Here is a 23,093-nt window from a genome sequence, read left to right as displayed (position 1 = left end):
AAAAACCTCTTGAACAGCGACCAGCTCTCGCCTCATCATGACAGTCAGTTTTAGCTTTCTCCACTGAGGTGCTCGACCCAGCTCAACTGGGGCACAATCGCAGTGGTTCTCCTAGTGCTACCTTAGCCGATATAGCGGAACGTAAGGCACCAAAACATAGGAGCCGGGCAAACCCAACTATTGACCCAAGACATGATTCGGAGCCGATGCATATAATGCTATAAGTTCGGGGTGCCGCACTTGTTAAAGTGTTCGGACTTCTCACACCATATTGAGGGGTACTAAAGCCCCTGGCGTATTTTGGCCGTACCAACATGTACGGGTGCAACATGTCGTTAAGGAACATATATAAAGAAAAAAAGGTAATGCAAAAATAGACGAAAGCTATGCATCGTTTATTAAAAAGGGGTGCGATCTAGGCAGAACGATACAAGTAATGCAATAAGTGGAAGGTTGGACTAGTTAACATGTCCGTTCCAGGGGCAAGCTGCGGAATAGTATGCGAAATGGGTATACTGCTCGTCATAGAGACCACCTAGGAGTTCCGTAATACGGCATTGTCTTGTCTGCTTCCCTGGTTCTTGCATCGTTTGTGCGGCAATTGAACTGCCGAACAGGCCTTCCGAAGAATGAAGTCCTGAAAGTAAGAGAAGATTAAAAAATCGGCAGCCCCTGGTACGGTTTAAGCCGTGTTTTGGGCGTGCCATGATGGTGCCCCTCCCCCTGTGCCCATGGTATCTCTAGAGCGTAGTTATGTACGTGAAGTACTGGCGTCGCCTTTTTGCAAGGATTGGGGTTGGGGCCGCATTGCTATGCCTGCTCAGATCGTGCCAGGTGGTCTTGTTGTAGGTTACTCCGGGAGCGCTTGACGGTGTCCGGTCGTTTAGTGGCCGGACTGGAGAACTGCCTGGAGAGGCTGCTTTGTACTTCCGCTGCAAGGGCCGCCGTGTGCTCCTCTGTTCGGAGGGAGCGTTCGGTGTTTCCATTAACCGTAATTACTCCTTGAGGGCCTGGCGTCTTAAGCTTAAGGTATGCGTAATGCGGTACCGCATTGAACTTAGCGAATGCGGTTCGCCCGAGCAGTGCGTGATAACCACTGCGAAACGGGACTATGTCGAAGATTAACTCCTCGCTTCGGAAATTATCCGGAGATCCCAAGACCACTTCCAGTGTGACTGAGCCTGTACAGTTGGCCTCTACACCTGGTATTACGCCTTTAAAGGTCGTTTTGGTGGGCTTAATCCTCGAGGGATCTATGCCCATTTTCCGCACTATATCCTGGTAAAGCAGGTTCAGGCTGCTGCCGCCGTCCATAAGGACTCTAGTGAGATGAAATTCGTCAATAATTGGGTCTAGAACCAATGCGGCGAATCCGCCATGACGGATGCTAGTGGGATGGTCCCTTCGATCAAAGGTGATCGGACAGGAGGACCATGGGTTGAACTTTGAGGCGACTGGCTCTACCACGTATACGTCCCTTAACGCGTGCTTCCGCTCCCTTTTGGGGACGTGGGTTGCGTATATCATGTTCACCGTCCGCACTTGTGGGGGAAAACCCTTCTGTGTTGTTCGGCGGCCGGGGCTCCTCGTCGTCATCGCTATGCAGCCCCTTGTCTTCATTTTCGGCGTTTAACTTGCCTGCCTGCTTGAACACCCAACAATCCCTGTTGGTGTGATTGGCTGGCTTTTCGGGGGTGCCATGTATCTGGCACGAGCGGTCGAGTATCTGGTCCAAACTGGACGGGCCCCTAAGATTCCTTTTGAATGGCTTTTTCCGCTGACCGGATTTAGAGCCTCTGAATCCGGCATTAACTGTCGTATCCTCAGCATTGTCACCGTTAATGCGGCGCTTCTGCTTGTTGCGACGCGACCTGCCACTACTGTCCCTGATGTCCGAATTACCAGGGTTCTTGGTCATATTGTTGCTACGAGCAAGCCAGCTGTCTTCTCCCGCGCAAAAGCGGGTCATGAGTGTCGTGAGTGCTGCCATAGATTTCGGCTTTTCCTGTCCAAGGTGCCAGGCCAGCCACTCGTCGCGGATATTGTGCTTGAAGGCTGCTAGGGCCTCAGCGTCCGGACAGTCGACTATTTGATTTTTCTTTGTTAGGAACCGTGTCCAGAATTGCCTGGTTGATTCCTCTGGCTGCTGAATTACGTGATTTAGGTCATCAGCATCTGGGGGTCGCACATAAGTGCCCTGGAAATTTTCGAGGAATGCGGCTTCCAGGTCCTCCCAACAACTGATTGATCATGTTGGCAAGCTGTTAAGCCAATGCCGAGCTGGTCCTTTAAGCTTGAGTCGGGGGTATTTGATGGCGTGGAAATCATCGCCGCGGGCCATGAGGATATGAAAGAGATAATCCTCGATCCATACCGCAGGATCTGTTGTGCCATCATATGATTCGATGTTTACGGGTTTGAAACCCTCGGGGATTTGATGATCCATTATTTCGTCTGTAAAGCAGAGTGGCTGTGCGGCGCCTCTGTACTGGGCTATATCATGACGTAGCTCCAATGAGCCTTGTCTACTATGTTCGGCCCTGCCGAATTTGTGGTCGGCGTGACGGTTACCGTCTCGAGCCGTGGGGCACCCACGCGATCCGTAAATCGATCTTGTTTGCCTTGCCTTGTCCTCCAACATATCTCGTAAGTCCGGCGCATATTCCCGTGCCTTGGTACGGGGTGCGGCTTGAGTGGAGGGCCGAGAGGCCTCTCTATCACGACCACGAGGTGGTCGGTCGGCCGCATCAAGTGCTTCCTCCTCTAATTGGGGTAGCAACCTGCGCTTTGGGTAGCTCTTGGAGGGGCGTTCGAGTTTATGCTCTTCGGCCGCGAGGACTTCAGTCCATCTGTCGACTAGCAAATCTTGATCAGCTTTAAGCTGTTGCTGTTTTTTCTTGAGGCTTCTTGCCGTGGCCATAAGCCTGCATTGAAAACGCTCTTGCTCGACGGGATCCTCTGGCACGACGAATTCGTCGTCGTCGAGGCTTGCCTCGTCTTCGGAGGGAGGCATATAATTATCGTCCTCGACCTTTCTGTCTGCCGCTCTCTCATGAGGGCTGGTTTCTCCATCCTCATGTGCTAAATCTTGCTGGAGGGGGTTTTCTTCGGCGCTTTCCGGAGTATTATTATCTCCCGTGCTGGAATCACCATGTTTGTTTTGGCGGGATTTTGAGCGGCGCCGCTGACGTCGGCGCTTAGGCTGTTTCTTGGAGGGGTCATCCTCCGCTGTTCCATCGCCATCTCCCTCTTTTGGGGTGTCCACCATGTATATGTCATACGACGAGGTGGCTTTCCAGGGCCTAGTAGGCACTGGTTCTTCATCATCTCCTTCATCGGCATCCATACCGTCGATGTCTTCGGAGTCGAAGTCGAGCATGTCGGTTAAGTCGTCGACAGTGGCTACGAAGTGGGTGGTGGGATTTCTTCATCGTCCGTACCCCAACCTTGTTGACCGTAGTCCGACCAGGGCTCTCCTGATAAAGAGAGAGACTTCAGTGACTTCAGGATATCGCCCAAAGGCGAGTGCTGAAAGATGTCCGCGGCAGTGAACTCCATAATCGGCGCCCAACCGGATTCGATCGGCAGGGGCGCGGAGGGTTCGGAGTCCGGAGAGGAGTCCGGCTCCTTGGAGTCACGAGTCTCGCAGAGTACGGTGCTGGTGTTCGGCTCAATCGCCGTTAGGGTCGCAGCCCCCGAGGTGGCGTCCAACCGCCCATCCTCTATCGGCGCAGTCGGCTCCGAATTAGGGGTCGGAGCTGACGCAGGTGCGGCCTCCAGGGCACTATTCGGCGGCAGAGCTAAATCATGCTCGTCATGACAGAGCGGCGCGCTCGGCAGTGGCTCGAATCTGTCGAAGATCAAGTCTCCGCGGATGTCAGTCGTGTAGTTTAAACTTCTGAATCTGACCTGACGGCCAGGGGCGTAGCTTTCGATCTGCTCCAGACGGCCAAGTGAATTGGCCCGCAGTGCGAAGGCGCCGAAGACGAAGATCTGTCCAGGGAGGAAGGTCTCACCCTGGACTGCATCGCTTTTGATGATCGTAGGAGCCATCGAGCCTGACGGCGACGACACAGAGGAACTCTCAATGAAAGCACCAATGTCGGTGTCAAAACCGGTGGATCTCGGGTAGGGGGTCCCGAACTGTGCGTCTAGGCCGGATGGTAACAGGAGACGGGGGACACAAAGTTTTACCCAGGTTCGGGCCCTCTCGATTGTAACATTCCAAATTTTCAATTTGGAATGTTATACATTAGATCATCATTGCATACCATATTTTATTTTGCATTTTGGTTGATCCTAGAAATTCTACGCAACTCAATGACCCACGGAGAGAGTTGGGGATTTCGTTATTTTCATATTTGAGTTTTCTCAAATTTTGAGAATAGGATCATTTGATTTTATTTATTTTATCATCAATTATTTCTATTACAAAAATATGAGAGAGGGAATAAAATGAATTCCCAAAATAAAGAAATATTGAGGATTTAATAATAAAATCAAATAAGATTTTATTTCGGAGTTTTTCGTTATTTTATTTGAATTTAGGAAAAATGTGCGTTTTTCAAAATTGCATTTAGGCCCCAAATAAATGTTCACCTTGTGAGGCTTGATTTTAGAAGCCCGTGAAAATTTATTTCTGATTTTTTGGAGTCCGTTTAGTATTTCTTTTTATTTTTCTTCTGCCCGTAATATTTAAAAAAAATGAACCGACCTAGGGGCCGTGTCCGACTAGGACTCCCGGCCCACTAGGCTTTATAAGCCAGCCCACCCCGGGCCAAACCCTAGCCACCCTAGCCCCAAGCCGCTGAAGCCGCCGCCGCCGCCCCGCCGCGCCGCCGCCGGACGCCGCCGCCGCCGACCCGCCGCCGAGGTCCGCCACCGCCTCGTTTTCCGCGCCAGTTTTTTTTTGAAAAACCGTTCGGTTTTTCCGTCGGTTTTTCCGCCGGTTTTTTTAGTTTCGGTTTTTTTAAATAGATCGGTTTTTCTGGTTTATTTAATTTAGCGAGCGTTCATCGTTTTTCTTTTTCTCGGATTGAATCCGCGATTTTTCTGATCGCGATTCCTGATCTGATTTTCTTTTTAGTATAAATTTTCGCTCGTTTATCAGAATCAGGCGATTCAAGCGCCTGGAGTTTCGTCTCGAAACCCTCTATCCGTTTAACCAACTTAAATAAGTTTTTGCTACTGTAAAATTTTCCTTAGATCCAGATTAGTAGAACGAAATTGTTTTCTTTCGCCGTTTGACTTTCGTTGCTTCGTTCGATTTGATTCTTTTTGCAAACCGGAGTTCTTAAGTTGAATCTTCTGGTTAGATCTCTTATTTGAGTTTTACCTGTGCATTAGATGAGTACTTATTGTATGCTTGTTTGTTTGTCTGTGATAGAATACCCGAAGTGCGCCGCTTGTTACTTCGAATCGCTAGGTTTCCCGGATCATCAGCAAGGCAAGTAACACTTTGATCATACCTTTCCTACTACCCAGTTTTATTGCATTAGATCAATCCTCACACATTGCATGATTAGGATCTAATTAAATTGTGGGATGGGAAGTAGTTGAGGTAGTAGCTATTACCTGTTTATTATCAAACCTTTGGGAGTTACTTCTGCGTTTGCTTATTATGCCATGCTATGCTAGTAGACGTGGATTGGGTGAGTGATATCCATGACAGATGTGAGTTTGTTAATTAATGGTTTATCTAAGGTGGCAACTTAAACACACATCTGGGTGGATTGAGGCACCTGGGTATTCCAGGACTTGCCTATTTTCTTTTGGACCGCCACCCAGACTCAAAGGGATCATGAGACTATTCATATTAGAAACTTCCGTGTGCAGCCACAAGCTATTATGGGCTCTAGCATAGTTGACTAAGTCGTGCGAACTCTTACAGTGGTAGACTAGCAGATGTAGGGGATGTAGGTGGTACGGTCTACCCGATCGTAAGGTGCTAGCGCTTCTGAAAGACTATGTCTCGGTCATCCGTCTTCTCAAACACCTTGCAGTGCGAGAAACCAAACGGAGGCGATCGAGTCTTGTGGGGAAAAGTGCGCAAACCTCTGCAGAGTGTAATAAACTAATCATGATTAGCCATGTCCACGGTTATGGACATCTTGAGTATCTAGTACCTGGATTTTCATGTGAATCTCAACATGTTACTCTAAAATTAATTCGGTTGGGTTTTGTTTAATGATGATGCTTAATTGGGATTGAGAATGCTGTCAACCATTCTCAATGTTTAACAACTACCATGATAGTTAAATAAATTTATTCCTTTGAAGTAGGGAAAAATTGGCTTGGCGCAAAACTGTAACCATAGAGCTTTCCACCAGCCAAATATGCATATAGTATAGCTGTTTCATTCCATTACTCTCTATGTGTTACCTTGCCAGCATATTCCATGTGCTGACCCGTTTCAGGCTGCAACGTTAATGTTGCAGACTTTTTAGACGACGATTAAGGAGTTTTTAGGTCGTGGTTCTATACTCAGTGATGCCGTTGGAGTTGATGGACTCACTTATCTTCCAAGCCTTCCGATGTTATCGTTATTAGATGGCCTTAAGCCATATTTATTGTAATAAATTCTCTATGGAGACCCTCGATGTAATAAATGTGTGATTGCTACTCTGTTATAAATCCTCCGAGTACTGTGTGGTGTCAGCATTACTGATCCAGGGATGACACCGGAGCATAGAGATCAGACTGTTTGAGGTCTGGTCGCTACAGAGATGGTATCAGAGCACACGCTGACTGTAGGACACGACCACTAAGCTAAAAGACCTAGATCACTATTCACTCTCTTCTCTTCTGACTTCTCATCTTTTCTACTCTTTTAGGATGGCAGATGCAAGGAACAAGTTCACGCAACCGGATGAAGATACACCCTTTGGACGTCACTTGAAGGAAGTCACTAGATACCTGAACATAGGAGTACCAAGCTTCACCGGAACCTACAACGCCACTTTACCTGAAGAAGAGCGCTGGATGATTCAAGTTCAAGTTCCAGGAAGGACGTTCATGCTAGTCACTGAGCCCATAGAGTTTTCTTTTGATGCACCAACTTGGAGTCTAGGAAAGAGCATGGCAGCTCACATCGCCATGGGACGCATTGGAGAAGTCTACCGCAAGGATCTCAAGGATACTATCTACCAGATTTGTGGGCGCCGAGATGAACACTGGGATATGATCAGCACCAGGAAGGATAGATCAATCGCAGCTTTTATCCAGGAGCTAAACTAGCACATTCGACGACAGGAGAACCAGATGTGTGCCGACATCATAGATCTGAAGAAGGCTAAGACTAGAATCAAGGAACTGGAGGAAGAACTCAAGGCTACACGTGAAGATTATGAAGAGGAAATTGAAGTATTGGTGGAGAAGAATGACGACCTGATCAAGAAGATTGGAATATTTATGGGAGGCCCTACACCAGTAGATGAAGATGAAGAACCCAAGGAGATTAGCCCGGAAGACTACATCATCATCGACGACCCCGACTTGGATCCAGATAGTAGCGATGATGACTATGTTGATGAAGCTGGAGCAGATATCGTGGAGTCTGCAACCGAAGAATATTTCTAGTAGACCACCTCATCAGTAGTAGTAGTCCACCATGTAAATATAGTAGTCTGAGCACCTTTGGCGATAGTTAGATCGATTGTATGCCCTTGTTTGATTGAATGAAGTGAATTGTTTGTTTTTGCCTCATGTGCATATGGGTAGTGTTTTCTCTTTAGACCCCCTCTATTCTTACATCTCATCTTTTCTAAAACACTCAGATGCCTCCGAGACGTGACCTCGGATTTGCCTTTCCACCGGAGCTCACCCAGTTGATCCAGCAGCAGAACACATTGATGCAGTTGCTAGTCCAGAATCAGAATCAGGGGAACAACAACAACAACCCACCACCACCACCACCACCTGTTGATCACTTAGCCCGATTTCTTAGGCTGAATCCGCTGGTGTTTTCCAGTAGCACCGAGCCGATAGTAGCAGATGATTGGCTCCGCAAGACAGCTAGAGAGTTGACCACAGCAGGATGTACGGATGCAGAGAAGGTGAAGTTTGCCGCACATCAGCTTGAAGGACCCGCAGCATCATGGTGGGAGAATTTCACAGCCACTTTCCCTGTCGACACTGTCACATGGGACCAATTTCAGCAGGCTTTTCATACTGCCCATGTTTCAGCAGGAGCTATGGCCATGAAGAAGAGTTTCGCAACTTGCGCCAAGGAGGATGGACAGTTGGCCAGTATGTGGAGGACTTTAGTAAGTTAGCACGTTATGCCCCAGATGACGTCGCTACGGATGCAGCTAAGCAGGAGAAGTTTCTGGAAGGACTGAATGATGAGTTGAGCATGCAGTTGATGGTAGCCACCTTCAACAACTACCAGGAGTTGGTAGATCGTGCTCTTATGATTGAAGGGAAGCAGCAGCAAATTGAGAATCGCAAGAGGAAGTATGGACAAGGAAAGTACACTTCAGGAGCTCAGCAGAAGCCATGTTTTACCCCTAGATCGGGAGGATATTTTCAGCATACCCATGGAGGAGGTAGCTCGCACAATCACAATGGCACCAAGAATGGAAATGGCAATGGAGGAAGCAACGGACAGAATCGCGCCAACCCATCAACCCCAGCCAAGAAGGACCTGAGCCAAGTCACTTGCTTTAAGTGTTAGAAGACCGGACATTATGCCAATGAATGTCCTGAAGGCCAAAATGGCAATGGAAGTTCTGGGAAGAATCCGAACCCTTTCAACAGGGGACAGGTGAAACACGTTAGCATGGAGGAGGTTGAAGCTCAGCCCGATGCAGTAATAGGTAAGTTTTTGGTTAAGTCATTTACTACACTCGTTCTTTTTGATATTGGCGCATCGCATTCATACATCTCAAGGGGATTTGTGGATAAGTATAACCTATCAACCCAAGCCCTTAGGTCACCCATGTTAGTAACCTCGCCTGGAGCAGAATATATGGCCAGTCTATGGTGTGATCGGTTACCATTAAGGATTGGTAGCTATGTTTTTCCCTCAGACCTAATAGTCTTGGAATCTCAAGGATTGGATGTGATATTAGGCATGGATTGGTTATCAAAGTATGAAGGGAATATTGAATGCGCTAGTAAGTCAATTTTGCTTACCACACCAGAAGGGAGAAGGATCAAGTATGTATCCCGGCATGTGCCAAAGAGGACTCAAGTAAATTGCCTAATAGGAGTTGTGCAGGAGGAAGTACCAGTGGTAAGGGATTTCCCTGAAGTATTTCCAAAGGAGTTGCCAGGCATGCCACCGGATAGAGATATTGAGTTTTTAATTGAGCTATTGCCAGGCACAGGGCCAATATCAAAGAGACCATATAGGATGCCAGCAAAGGATTTGGCGGAAATTAAGAAGCAGATTAAGGAGTTACTGGATAAGGGATATATTCGCCCAAGTTCTTCGCCTTGGGGATCGCCAGTACTTCTAGTAGAAAATAAGGATGGATCGTTAAGGATGGTTGTTGATTATCGAGGATTGAATGAAGTAACGATCAAGAACAAGTACCCACTACCAATGATCAATGATCTGTTTGATCGATTGCAAGGAGCTAAGGTATTTTCCAAGATCGATCTGCGATCAGGATACCACCAGTTGAAGATTTGAGAACAGGATATTCCTAAGACAGCTTTTACCACCAGGTATGGGCTGTACGAGTATACCGTTATGTCATTTGGTCTGACTAACGCACCTGCCTATTTTATGAACATGATGAACAAAGTATTTATGGAGTTTTTGGATAAGTTCGTCGTAGTATTCATTGATGATATCCTGGTTTATTCAAAGAATGAAGAGGAACACAAGGAGCATTTGCGTTTGGTACTTGGAAAGCTCAGAGAACATCAATTATATGCCAAGTTCAGCAAATGTGAGTTTTGGTTGAAGGAAGTAGGATTCCTCGGACACGTTATATCTGGAGAAGGTATAGCAGTTGATCCCACTAAAGTTGATTCCGTGACCAAGTGGGAAGCACCAACCACGGTTGGAGAGATCCGAAGTTTTCTTGGACTCGCAGGATACTACCGGAGATTTATTGAGAATTTCTCAAAGATTGCGAAGCCTATGACTGAGTTGTTAAAGAAAGATACCAAGTTCATATGGACGGAGGAATGTGGGGCTAGTTTCCAGGAGTTGAAGAAACGCTTGGTTACCTCACCAGTGTTGATTTTGCCAGACCAGACCAAAGATTATGAGGTGTACTGCGACGCTTCACGTCGAGGACTTGGAGCAGTGCATATGCGGGAAGGGAGAGTTGTTTCATATGCCTCAAGACAACTGAAGCCTCATGAGTTGAACTATGCCACGCATGATTTGGAGTTAGCAGTCGTAGTGCATGCTTTGAAAACATGGAGGCATTTCCTCATTGGAAACCATTGTGAGGTGTACACAGATCATAAGAGTTTGAAGTACATTTTCACACAGAAGGAGTTGAATCTCAGACAAAGGAGATGGTTGGAGCTCATCAAGGATTATGATATGAGATTGCAATACCATCCCGGAAAGGCTAATGTAGTAGCTGACGCATTAAGCCGTAAGAGCCATGTCAATACGTTAATGACGGGAGAAATACCCAAGGAGTTAGCAGAAAATCTTCGTGAACTATGTTTGGAAATAGTTCCGAGAGGCTATGTAGCAACATTGGAGATTCAGTCAACCTTGATGGATAGAATCAGAGAAGCTCAGAAGACTGACAAAGAGATTGCCGCTATAAAGGAGAAACTGAGCAAAGGAAAAGCTAAAGGATTTTGTGAGGATGAGCACGACACCCTATGGTTTGAAGACCGTGTTTAAGTGCCCAATGACCCAGAGATCAGGAAGTTGATACTGCAAGAGGCACACGACTCACCATATTCGATTCACCCAGGAAATACGAAGATGTATTTGGATTTGAAGGATATTTTCTGGTGGACCGGAATGAAGAAGGATATTGCGGAGTATGTAGCAGTTTGTGATGTATGTCAGAGAGTAAAGGCAGAGCATCAGAAGCCAGCAGGATTGTTACAACCATTGCCGATACCCGAATGGAAGTGGGATAAGCTAGGCATGGATTTTATCACGGGATTACCCAGGACTCGTTTAGGCTATGACTCAATTTGTGTTGTAGTCGATCGATTGACGAAGGTAGCTCATTTCATCCCGGTAAAGACCACTTACAACAGTGCTAAGTTGGCAAAGATATACATGACCAGGATCGTATGTTTGCATGGAGTTCCAAGGAGTATCGTATCAGATAGAGGAACCTAGTTTACCTCAAAGTTCTGGAAGTAGTTGCACGAAACTTTGGGTACCAAGCTAGAATTCAGTACAACTTTTCATCCACAGACAGATGGACAGACCGAGAGAGTCAATCAGATTTTGGAGGATATGCTGAGAGCATGCGCGCTAGATTATGGATCTAGTTGGGACGATAATTTGCCATATGCAGAGTTCTCTTACAACAACAGTTACCAAACCAGTTTAAAGATGGCCCCTTTCGAAGCCTTGTACGGAAGGAGGTGCAGGACACCGTTGTCATGGGACGAAGTTGGAGACCGCCAGTTGTTTGGACCTGACTTGATTAAAGAGTCTGAACAGAAGGTGAAATTGATTCGCGATAGGCTCAAGATAGCCCAGTCCAGGCAGAAGAGTTATGCAGATTCTAAACGCAAGGAGACAGTTTACGAAGTCGGAGATAGAGCTTATCTTTGAGTATCTCCACTTCGGGGAACAAAGTGTTTTGGAGTTAAAGGGAAGTTAGCGCCACGATTTGTAGGACCATATCGAGTTTTGGAGCGTATGGGAGAAGTGGCCTACAAGTTGGAATTACCTGAAGGATTGTCAGGAGTTCATGATGTGTTCCACGTTTCCTAGTTGAAGAAGTGTCATGCGGAGATGGCTGACATATCATTGAGAGACACAGTGCCTTTGGAAACTATTCAGTTGGATAACGATTTAACCTATGAGGAGAGACCCGTTAAGATTCTCGAGTTTGCCAATCGAGTCACCGGCAGCAAGGTTATCAAGTTTTGCAAAGTTCAGTGGAGCCACCACACAGAGGATGAAGCAACCTGGGAACGAGAGGAAGATTTGCTCAAGGACCACCCTCACCTATTTTCTAGCCAACCCGAATCTCGAGGGCGAGATTCATATTAAGGGGGGTAGGTTTGTAACATCCCAAACTTTCAATTTGGAATGTTATACATTAGATCATCATTGCATACCATATTTTATTTTGCATTTTGGTTGATCCTAGAAATTCTACGCAACTCAATGACCCACGGAGAGAGTTGGGGATTTCGTTATTTTCATATTTGAGTTTTCTCAAATTTTGAGAATAGGATCATTTGATTTTATTTATTTTATCATCAATTATTTCTATTACAAAAATATGAGAGAGGGAATAAAATGACTTTCACAAAATAAAGAAATATTAAGGATTTAATAATAAAATCAAATAAGATTTTATTTTGGAGTTTTTCATTATTTTATTTGAATTTAGGAAAAATGTGCGTTTTAAAATTTTCATTTAGGCCCCAAATAAATGTTCACCTTGTGAGTCTTGATTTTAGAAGCCCGTGAAAATTTCTTTCGTATTTTTTGGAGTCCGTTTAGTATTTCTTTTTATTTTTCTTCTGTGCATAATATTTAAAAAAACGAACCGACCTAGGGGCCGTGTCCGACTAGGACTCCCGGCCCACTAGGCTTTATAAGCCAGCCCACCCCGGGCCAAACCCTAGCCGCCCCAGCCCCAAGCCACCGCCCCGCCGCCCCGCCGCCCCGCCGGACGCCGCCGCCGAGGTCCACCGCCGCCTCATTTTCCGCGCCGGTTTTTTCCGGAAAACCGTTCGGTTTTTCCATCGGTTTTTCCGTTAGTTTTTTTTAGTTTTGGTTTTTTTAAATAGATCGGTTTTTCCGGTTTATTTAATTTAGCGAGCGTTCGTCGTTTTTCTTTTTCTCGGATTAAATCCGCCATTTTTCTGATCGCGATTCCTGATCCGATTTTCTTTTTAGTATAACTTTTCGCTCGTTTATCGGAATCAGGCGATTCAAGCGCCTGGAGTTTCGTCTCGAAACCCTCTATCCGTTTAACCAACTTAAATAAGTTTTTGCTACTGTAAAATTTGCCTTAGATCCAGATTAGTAGAACGAAGTTGTTTTCTTTCGCCGTTTGACTTTCATTGCTTCGTTCGATTTGATTCTTTTTGCAAACCGGAGTTCTTAAGTTGAATCTTCTGGTTAGATCTCTTATTTGAGTTTTACCTGTGCATTAGATGAGTACTTATTGTATGCTTGTTTGTTTGTCTGCGATAGAATACCCGGAGTGCACCGCTTGTTACTTCGAATTGCTAGGTTTCCCGGATCATCAGCAAGGCAAATAACACTTTGATCATACCTTTCCTACTACCCAGTTTTATTGCATTAGATCAATCCTCACACATTGCATGATTAGGATCTAATTAAATTTTGGGATGGGAAGTAGCTGAGGTAGTACCTATTACCTATTTATTATCAAACCTTTGGGAGTTACTTCTGCGTTTGCTTATTATGCCATGCTATGCTAGTAGACGTGGATTGGGTGAGTGATATCCATGACAGATGTGAGTTTGTTAATTAATGGTTTATCTAAGGTGGCAACTTAAACACACATCTGGGTGGATTGAGGCACCTGGGTATTCCAGGAGTTGCCTGTTTTCTTTTGGACCGCCACCCAGACTCAAAGGGATCATGAGACTATTCATACTAGAAACTTCCGTGTGCAGCCACAAGCTATTATGGGCTCTAGCATAGTTGACTAAGTCGTGCGAACTCTTACAGTGGTAGACTAGCAGATGTAGGGGATGTAGGGGGTACGGTCTACCCGATCGTAAGGTGCTAGCGCTTCTGAAAGACTATGTCTCGGTCATCCGTCTTCTCAAACACCTTGCAGTGCGAGAAACCAAACGGAGGCGATCGAGTCTTGTAGGGAGAAGTGCGCAAACCTTTGCAGAGTGTAATAAACTAATCATGATTAGCCGTGTCCCCGGTTATGGACATCTTGAGTATCTAGTACCTGGATTTTCATGTGAATCTCAACATGTTACTCTAAAATTAATTCGGTTGGGTTTTGTTTAATGATGATGCTTAATTGGGATTAAGAATGCTGTCAACCATTATCAATGTTTAACAACTACCATGATAGTTAAATAAATTTATTCCTTTGAAGTAGGGAAAAATTGGCTTGGCGCAAAACTGTAACCATAGAGCTTTCCACCAGCCAAATATGCATATCGTATAGTTATTTCATTCCATTACTCTCTATGTGTTACCTTGCCAGCATATTCCATGTGCTGACCCGTTTCGGGCTGCAACGTTAATGTTGCAGACTTTTCAAACGACGATTAAGGAGTTTTTAGGTCATGGTTCTATACTCAGTGATGTCGTTGGAGTTGATGGACTCACTTATCTTCCAAGCCTTCCGCTGTTATCGTTATTAGATGGCCTTAAGCCATATTTATTGTAATAAATTCTCTACGGAGACCCTCGATGTAATAAGTGTGTGATTGCTACTCTGTTATAAATCCTCCGAGTACTGTGTGGTGTCAGCATTACTGATCCAGGGATGACACCGGAGCACAGAGATCATACTGTTTGAGGTCTGGTCGCTACATCGATGGAGGTAAAACCCTACGTCCTGCTTGATTAATATTGATGATATGGGTAGTACAAGAGTAGATCTACCACGAGATCGAGGAGTCTAAACCCTAGAAGCTAGCCTATGGTATGATTGTTGATGTGTATGTCGTCCTACGGACTAAAACCCTCCGGTTTATATAGGCACCGGATACGGTTAGGGTTACATAGAGTCGGTTACAATGGTAGGAGATCTTCATATCCGTATCGCCAAGCTTGCCTTCCACGCCAAGGAAAGTCCCTTCCGGACACGGGACGGAGTCTTCAATCTTGTATCTTCATAGTCCAGGAGTCCGGCTGAAGGTATAGTCCGGCTATCCGAACACCCCCTAATCCAGGACTCCCTCAGAGGGAGTTCCTGCCAGATCTGGCCACGACATGAGCAGCTCGAGTCGATCTAGGAGGAAAGGGGAGGGGCTGCCGGCGATGAGGTTGGAGGTCGCCGGTGCGACTGGAGAAGAGGACGGCGGCGGATTGGGTCTGGCGTTAGGGAGAGAGGCGGATCGGGAGACGACCGACCGCGGCCTCCGTCGTTGCCGTGGACGCAGCCACCCGCGAGGGCGGCCGGCAGGTGACGCGGTGGGCGCCGCTGCGGGATGGGGAGGAGGTGGCGGCGGCGAGGAGCCGAGGAAGGAGGAGTGCGGGTGCGGGTTAGGGTTTGGGAGGGATGGGATCGGGGGTGGGTGGGAGACGAGAGGGGGTGTGGGAGGGATGGATCGGGGTGGGTGGGTCTGTGGGGTTTCCCCTTTTCATTTTCTTTTTTCTTTTTTGTTCTCTATAGATAAATGGATGGATGGATGTGGGATGATTGATGGATGGATGGGCGCCATGTCATCAATCCGTGTCAAACCAACTCCACCAATGGGAATAGAGTATATGTGATTTGTGTATTTTCTTTTGTTTTTCTTCTAGTTTTACACATGAAAAAATAAAAAAAATGGTCTCACATTGTGCACAAGTTTGTATCTTGAATGACAAACAATGTTGACTAGGGATTTTTCATTTTTTTGCAAAAAAGTTTGTTTTCCATTTTTTTGAGTGTCCAAAATGAGTTTTTTTGTGAATGACGTACCAAATATTTGTTGCAAAATTTGACCAAAATATTTTTATAAAATACTAGTCCATATTCAATGCATAATTTACCAAATGGTTGGGTGCCAAAAGGTTTCAATCCACCTCTCATGAAAAAGACAAAACTATGTTGATTCAACTGGAAGCGGGTCAAATTTGAACTAGAGGTGCCTCATAGTCTGCTCATGATTTTTTACAAAAATCATTTTTAGGTAAAGAAGTATATATTTAATCAGAGATCCAACAAAATTTTGGCAAGATTCAACCCCTAGCTATGAACGGTCATGCCCGCCGTTTCGACCGCATTTTGAAATGGGCATAACCAATTCAAAAAAAAAACAAAAAAATGCAAAACCTTCACGTTGTGTCATCATATGTGACCAAGTTACCAGAAAAAATAATAAACTTGTAATACGGTAATTATTTTAAAAAAATGTTCTTAGAAATGAGCTACCATGCGTGAAGATTCATGGCTTTCAAGCCAAATGATCACTCTTATGGCCACATTCATGGCATAGTTTGTTCAAATGATCTCATATTGTGCACAAGGGTGCATCTTGGAATTCCAAACAATGTTGCCTAAGGGAGTTTTCATTTTCTTTGCACGGAAAATTCATTTTCTATTTTTCGAGTGCCCAAAATGAGGTTTTTTTGTGAAGGACCTACCATATATTTGTTGCAAAATTGTACCAAATCAATTTTCTAAAATACTAGGACATATTTAATGCACGATTGACCAAACAGTTGGGTGTAAAAAGTTTTGATCCACCTCTCGTGAAAAAGACAAATTCCCACCGATTCAGCTCGAAGCGAGTCAAATTTGAACTGCAGCTGCCTCATAGTTTGCTCTTTAATTTATCCAAAAATCATTTCTCGGTACATAAGTATCTAATCAGATAAACACCAAAAAATCCAAGATTCAACCACTAGCTAGGAACGGTCAAGCCCGTCGTTTTGACCGCATTTTGAAACGGGCATAAAAAATTCAAAAAAATCAAAAAAATTGGAAAACCTCCGCATTGTGTCATCATATGTGGCCAAGTTACCAGCAAAAATTATAAACTTTTAATACGGTAATTATTTTTAAAAAGTGTTCTCGGAAATGAGCTATCATGCGTGAAGATTCATGGCTTTCAAGCCAAATGATCACTCTTATGGCCACATTCATGGCATAGTTTGTTCAAATGATCTCATATTGTGCACAACGGTGCATCTTGGAATTCCAAACAATTTTGCCTAAGGGAGTTTTCATTTTCTTTGCACGAAAAATTCATTTTCTATTTTTCGAGTGCTCGAAATGAGGTTTTTTTGTGAAGGACCTACCATAGATTTGTTGCAAAATTGTACCAAATCAATTTACTAAAATACTAGGACATATTTAATGCACAATTGACCAAATGGTTGGGTGTAAAATGTTTTGATCCACCTCTCGTGAAAAAGACAAATTCCCGCCGATTCAGCTGGAAGCGGGTCAAATTTGAACTGCAGCTGCCTCATAGTTTGCTCTTTAATTTTTCCAAAAATCATTTCTAGGTACATAAGTATCTATTTAATTAGAGAAACACCAAAAAAAATCCAAGATTCAACCACTAGCTAGGAACGGTCAAGCCCGCCGTTTTGACCGCATTTTGAAACGGGCATAAAAAATTCAAAAAAAAATCAAAAAATTGGAAAACCTTCGCATTCTGTCATTATATGTGACCATGTTTCCAGGAAAAATAATAAACTTGTAATACGGCAATTATTTAAAAAAGTGTTCTCAGAAATGAGCTATCATGCGTGAAGATTCATGGCTTTCAAGCCAAATGATCAATCTTATCGCCACATTCTTGGCATAGTTTGTTCAAATGATCTCATATTGTGCACAAGGGTGCATCTTGGAATTCCAAACAATGTTGCCTAAGGGAGTTTTCATTTTCTTTGCACGGAAAATACATTTTCCATTTTCTAAGTGCCCGAAATGAGTTTTTTTTGTGAAGGACCTACCATATATTTTGTTGCAAAATTGGACCAAATCAATTTTCTAAAATACTAGGCCATATTTAATGCACAATTGACAAAATGGTTGGGTGTCAAAAGTTTTGATCCACCTCTGGTGAAAAAGACAAATTCCCACCGATTCAGTTGGAAGCGGGTCAAATTTGAACTGCAGCTGCCTCATAGTTTACTATTTTTTTTCCAAAAATCATTTATAGTTACATAAGTACCTATTTAATCATAAATACATGGTTTGGTGGCGATACGTCGAGGTTTGGGCGGTGGCCGAGGCCCGCAACTCTAGAGCGCGTAAACTCGCATGCCCGTCGCGTGGTCACCGCGTGACCATGGCGTTGCCATGTGTTCTGGGCAGCCTAGGCATGTCTAGTGGGTTGGGCACTCCCCAGGTAGGAGCTAGGAAGAAAATTACAACATAAGATTCTCACAAGGAGACCGATCGATGCTCAAACATGAATTAGCAGCCAAGTGTTTCATTAGCGGTACGGGAAATGTACATGGCTAATGGGCGTGAGTTTTGGCTGAGGATGATCAGTTACTAAGAAGACCGTCTTCACAAATTTTCAGCTCAAAAGGAGGAGCCTAGGTGGTACTTGCTTTGCAAACTACCAGACTGGACATAAATACGAATGTTGAAGCTCGGCTCAAAATAATTAATGGATTAAGCTGGCATTGGTGGAGAATGGTTATTTGGGTAGAGGAAAGCACTGTAGAAAATGGATACCATTTGGACATGCCAAAGTGGTACTTCCTTCACAAAGTGTTTTCTGAACATAATAGGAAAATGAATGTTTTTGAATTATTTTTGAACTGGGCAAGGAAGGTTTTTTACATATTTGACGAATATATGACCCAAAGAATTTATGAGATTTTTTTGGGAATTTTGGGAATGACAGAAATATAGGCTGCTTCACAACCTAGGGCAAAAACTGCCACATGGACATGACACATAGGAAAAACTGATGAGGTGGCGTCTAGTCATAGCAACCCACCACAATTTACAAGGTTATGACCATCTATATTGGTCATGATCAGCTAGAAATAAGGCAGAGGAGCAGTGCTATCTGCTCTATGACCATTTCGCGTAAGGAAATTACGACCTTTCTGACCAAAATGGTCATTATAGTTTAGGATTTGGAGCCCCCCGAACAGCTTTTGACCAATTGGTCTGAAATGGTCATGGATCTATGACCAATTCTTCCAGGGTCACTGACAGAAGGTCACTAGTTGACATATTTCTTGTAGTGCTGCTGACTGGCGCGGGGGCGAGGGAAGCCTCGGCTTGTGCAAGTTGATGCCGCTTGATAATGATACGTATGATGTTAAGATGCCATTGCTTGAGGGCAAGGCTTGGGCAGGCGCAAATGGAGATTGGGTTGTTTATATTGGGTACAATTGCAAGTGGAAACTTGTGAATGTGTACACTCGTCATCAAATTCCACTTCCAAAAATCTCCGAGTGCCCTGAGGTTGAGCACACAGATGATCTACGTACGTTCAAATATGATCATGGTGATTGTCGTCTACGGAAGATAGCAATTTCTCGAGTTCCCAACCGCTCTTGGAATTACAAGAACTATCAAGTTGTTGCTATCTTCGACAAGTTTGTTGCTGTCCGTCGTGGTTCGACTGGATGGATATTGCTCAAAAATCAGTTTCTATACACGGATGTGTACTGTGATGCAATTGAATACGAGGGTCTTGTGTTAGCTGCCACCACTCGTGGCACTGTTTTTGCATGGGATCCTCGTAGTTTCAGTACGTTTGTCTTCCACCGTAATTATAATTGTTTCATCCACATGCATGCGAGTTAGCAAGTTTCCCTTCTCTACTAATTAACCTTCTTCTTGTGTTTCCAAGGTCCTGTGGACATTCCACCACCTATACTTCAAAAAATTTATAACCAAGGGGGAGATGAGGACGAGGAGGGCCGATATACTCAGTGGCGCCTGGCAACTTCCGATGGATCACTCCTTCTTGTCTGTATACAGCCCACTGCTGATGTTACTACTAAGGAATCAGGTGTTGTCTCCCATGGTCGCACTCTCCGGACCTATTCCAACACCCGTTGTATGGTATTCGGGGTGGATACTACTGTGCTAGCGCCAACACCTTCTCCCCGGTACCGTATTGATAGTCTTGGAGCAAACTCGCTCTTCCTTGGACAAAACTATCCAATGATGGTGAAAGGCGATCCAACTGTTGTTGCCACAACGTTACTACCATTTATGAGAAGCAACTGTATCTATACGTCGGACATTGCGGTGGTTCCCTACCCTGGTCGTGATATAGTAGGTCGCTTCAGCCTGGATGATCAGTCCTGCGTTGGTCTCGAGATTGACAGTAGCTGGCCATTCCTAGAGAATCACTTGTGGTTCAAAGCAAGTGTTTCCAACGCCGAGGATTGGTTGAGTTGAAGTTCATTTCATTGCTTGTTATTTGTTGTGTGATGAAAACTTTAGTATTTATAATGTATCCACGTTGTCGTTGTGGGTTGATGACCTGTTGTATGTAATAAAATGATATGCCTGTGATAAACTTACTAAATTTATGAATGGCTTTCGAGTCGCTTCTCTGAGTGGGTGCTGTGACGAGGCAAAAAACATTTTCCAAATACATAATTGTACCTAGCACAGACTCCCGGAAATTTGGCCACAGTGTGAGGTGGGCCATATGTTAATGTGTTCGTTGTACATAACCAGCACCTCGAATCCTCGATACTACTACTATAAGTAGTAGGAGTAGTAGGGTGGCATGGGCCAGAACAAGCATTCACGTCCAGGAGTACGGCACACGCCACCAGCACGACTTCCATCTGACACCATATTTGTTGGAGTCCGTGCTACATCAATCTCTTCAACCTCGTCGTTTCTCTAACTCAGCCATCGCGCGGCAGGCAAGGTGGGGCTTTGCCGATAGTCGTTTTCCTCAACTGCGGTCCCACTTGTAAGGCCAACTCCAACGCACGACCCCGAACGAACCTCCGTTTTTCCCAGATTCTGTCCGTTTGGGTAGGGCAATGGGGTCATGTCCGGTCGGAGGCGGTGGCCGTGCGCCGAACGCGCGGACGTATCCCGGCCGCGTACATTTTTCTTTGCAAACACATATCTTTTTTCATCATTGATTTTTTGGTACATGGAAATAGATCACCAAAATTTTGACTAGAAAAACAAGAACCACAAGAATACATTTTAGAAGATATCCAACTTCCATAACTGCTCATGTAAGTTGGATTAGTGCCTTCTCGATGCATTCATTGTTGATCTATGGAGGCTTGATCCTACGTGCTTCTTTCTTCTTCGAGTGTAAAGAAGTAGACGGGTCTAGCCTCTATTCTATCAACAAGTGCACTAGTCTCATCTCTAGCCTCTATGCTAGCTAAAAGTGCTAGAACATCTACTAAATTGCGCTCTATCAATATACCGTTGTACTCTTCTTCCCAATACCAAAACGTGCATCCATTCTACACAATAAAATTTTAAGTTAGCACAACTAGTCTAATCCGAGATCACAACCGAAGATTTGGTCGAGTTCTTCCTCCTTTTGCCGACATGTGGGACATCCAGCATCCAGGTCGTGTCATGCAAGAAAATAGAGTGGTAGTTGAAGCCACGTGATGTGCATCTTGGGTTAAACTGTAAATAGAATCTTACTACTCTTGAGTAACTCCAAAAGTGGCCACCGAAGATCTTTATTGGATTTGTTTTTCATCACCAGCACATCGAGGTGAAAGATGTGCAGGTTCAATGGGTCCTCTTGCGTTTTCACTGACATGTGGGACCGCATATGAGCAAACAGACGATGGGCTCCACGCGTCTGCTGGATGGCTGAGAAGAGAGATAGAGGAGGGCTGAGCACGGACTCCAGGAAATTTGTTCTACGTAACCAGCACCTCGATATAGTGGGGTGGTATGGGCCATAACTAGCATTCATGTCTAGCTGTACGGCACACGCCACCCACACGAGTCCCATCCGACACCAATTTTCTTGGAGTCCGTGCTACAGCCATCTCTTCTCCCTCCTATTTTCTCAGCCATCACGCGGTGAGCGGGGTGGGGGTTTGTCGATAGTCAGTTTGCTCAACTGCGGTCCCACTTGTAAGTGAAAATGCAACACAACACGCATTCCCCCTTGAGCGGCGTGCCGGACCAACCGTGTGGGGGTGCGACGCGAACACGGCAGGCTTTTCCTTTTGAACTTGTAACTTGTAAAATTTGGTTCTGCTCCATGGCGCGACCGATAGATAGAAATAACGATTTCCCCAGAGTAATGAGAAGTTTGGTTCTGGCGCGATTCATGCATGGAGTACGTAGGAAAATTATGAAGTTGATGCGAAAGGTAAGATAATTACTAGTAGTACCATATACTACTACATGGATTTGATGGAAAGATAAAGATACATACGGATCCATTAACGACATCCTCACGCCCTAGTGCACCAGGTCACCAACCGACGTGTGAGGAGCAGCGGCGTTGGCGGCAAGATCAACGTGCTTCTGAACAATGCCGTCCAAAGTTTCCTTGCGGTCCAAGAAGGCCAGCGTCCTATCGTCCTCCTCTTGCATGTAGTAGTCCTTGTGTACGATTTGCACGTAGACGTGGGTGATTATGTCGATGGTGTCTTGCTGCGCCAGGCGTTGCACGGCGAGCGCGACCTCGAGGTGGACATTCTCCGGCGTGACGACGGGCAGTCGCAGGGCCACCAGTGCGTCGAAGAGGTTGTCACCATAGAGGCCGTTGAGGGTGGCAGGCATCGCAGAGCCTGGGCGCGTGGGCTGGAGGCGTACGTCAAGGTCATCCGCGAGCTTCTTGACGACGGTGAACTTGTCGAGGAAGCCAACAAGGACCTCGTCGAACAAGGAGACGAAGTTGTCGTCCAAGCGGCCCCTCGCCCTGGCGGCCTCAAGCACTACCTGGAGACGTTCCTCGGTGCCGGGCTGCAGGCCGGCATCATGGACCATCTGGCACAGCCGGCTGATGCTCGCGCTCATTGCCTCCATGGGTCTAGCTTCTAGTCAACTAATCTTGCGATTGGAGTGATCACTCTTTCCCTTGGGTGCGTAGGTGCGTAGGATTTCGTAGATTGGACTGGCGGGAGCCTTTATATGAGAAGTGCAGACTGCGTTGAATTCACGTGCGTGTTGGCCATCTACTCCTCGTCCCTCTACTGCACCTGCCTTTGGCTGTATGACAGGTTGGCCAGCCACCTGTTGGGCCCACGTGTCATACACCCAAAGGCAGGTGCAGTAAGTCAATGAAGTTGCGTCCCCCTCCGTGCCCGTGCATGCTTTCAATGACTTGAGACTACCAAAACATCACATGCAGTGGTTAGTTCATTGCATGTAATC

The sequence above is a fragment of the Triticum urartu genome, chromosome 5 (genome assembly GCF_003073215.2).
Source record: "Triticum urartu cultivar G1812 chromosome 5, Tu2.1, whole genome shotgun sequence".
Classification (NCBI taxonomy): Eukaryota; Viridiplantae; Streptophyta; class Magnoliopsida; order Poales; family Poaceae; genus Triticum; species Triticum urartu.
This window is presented reverse-complemented; position numbering follows the sequence as displayed.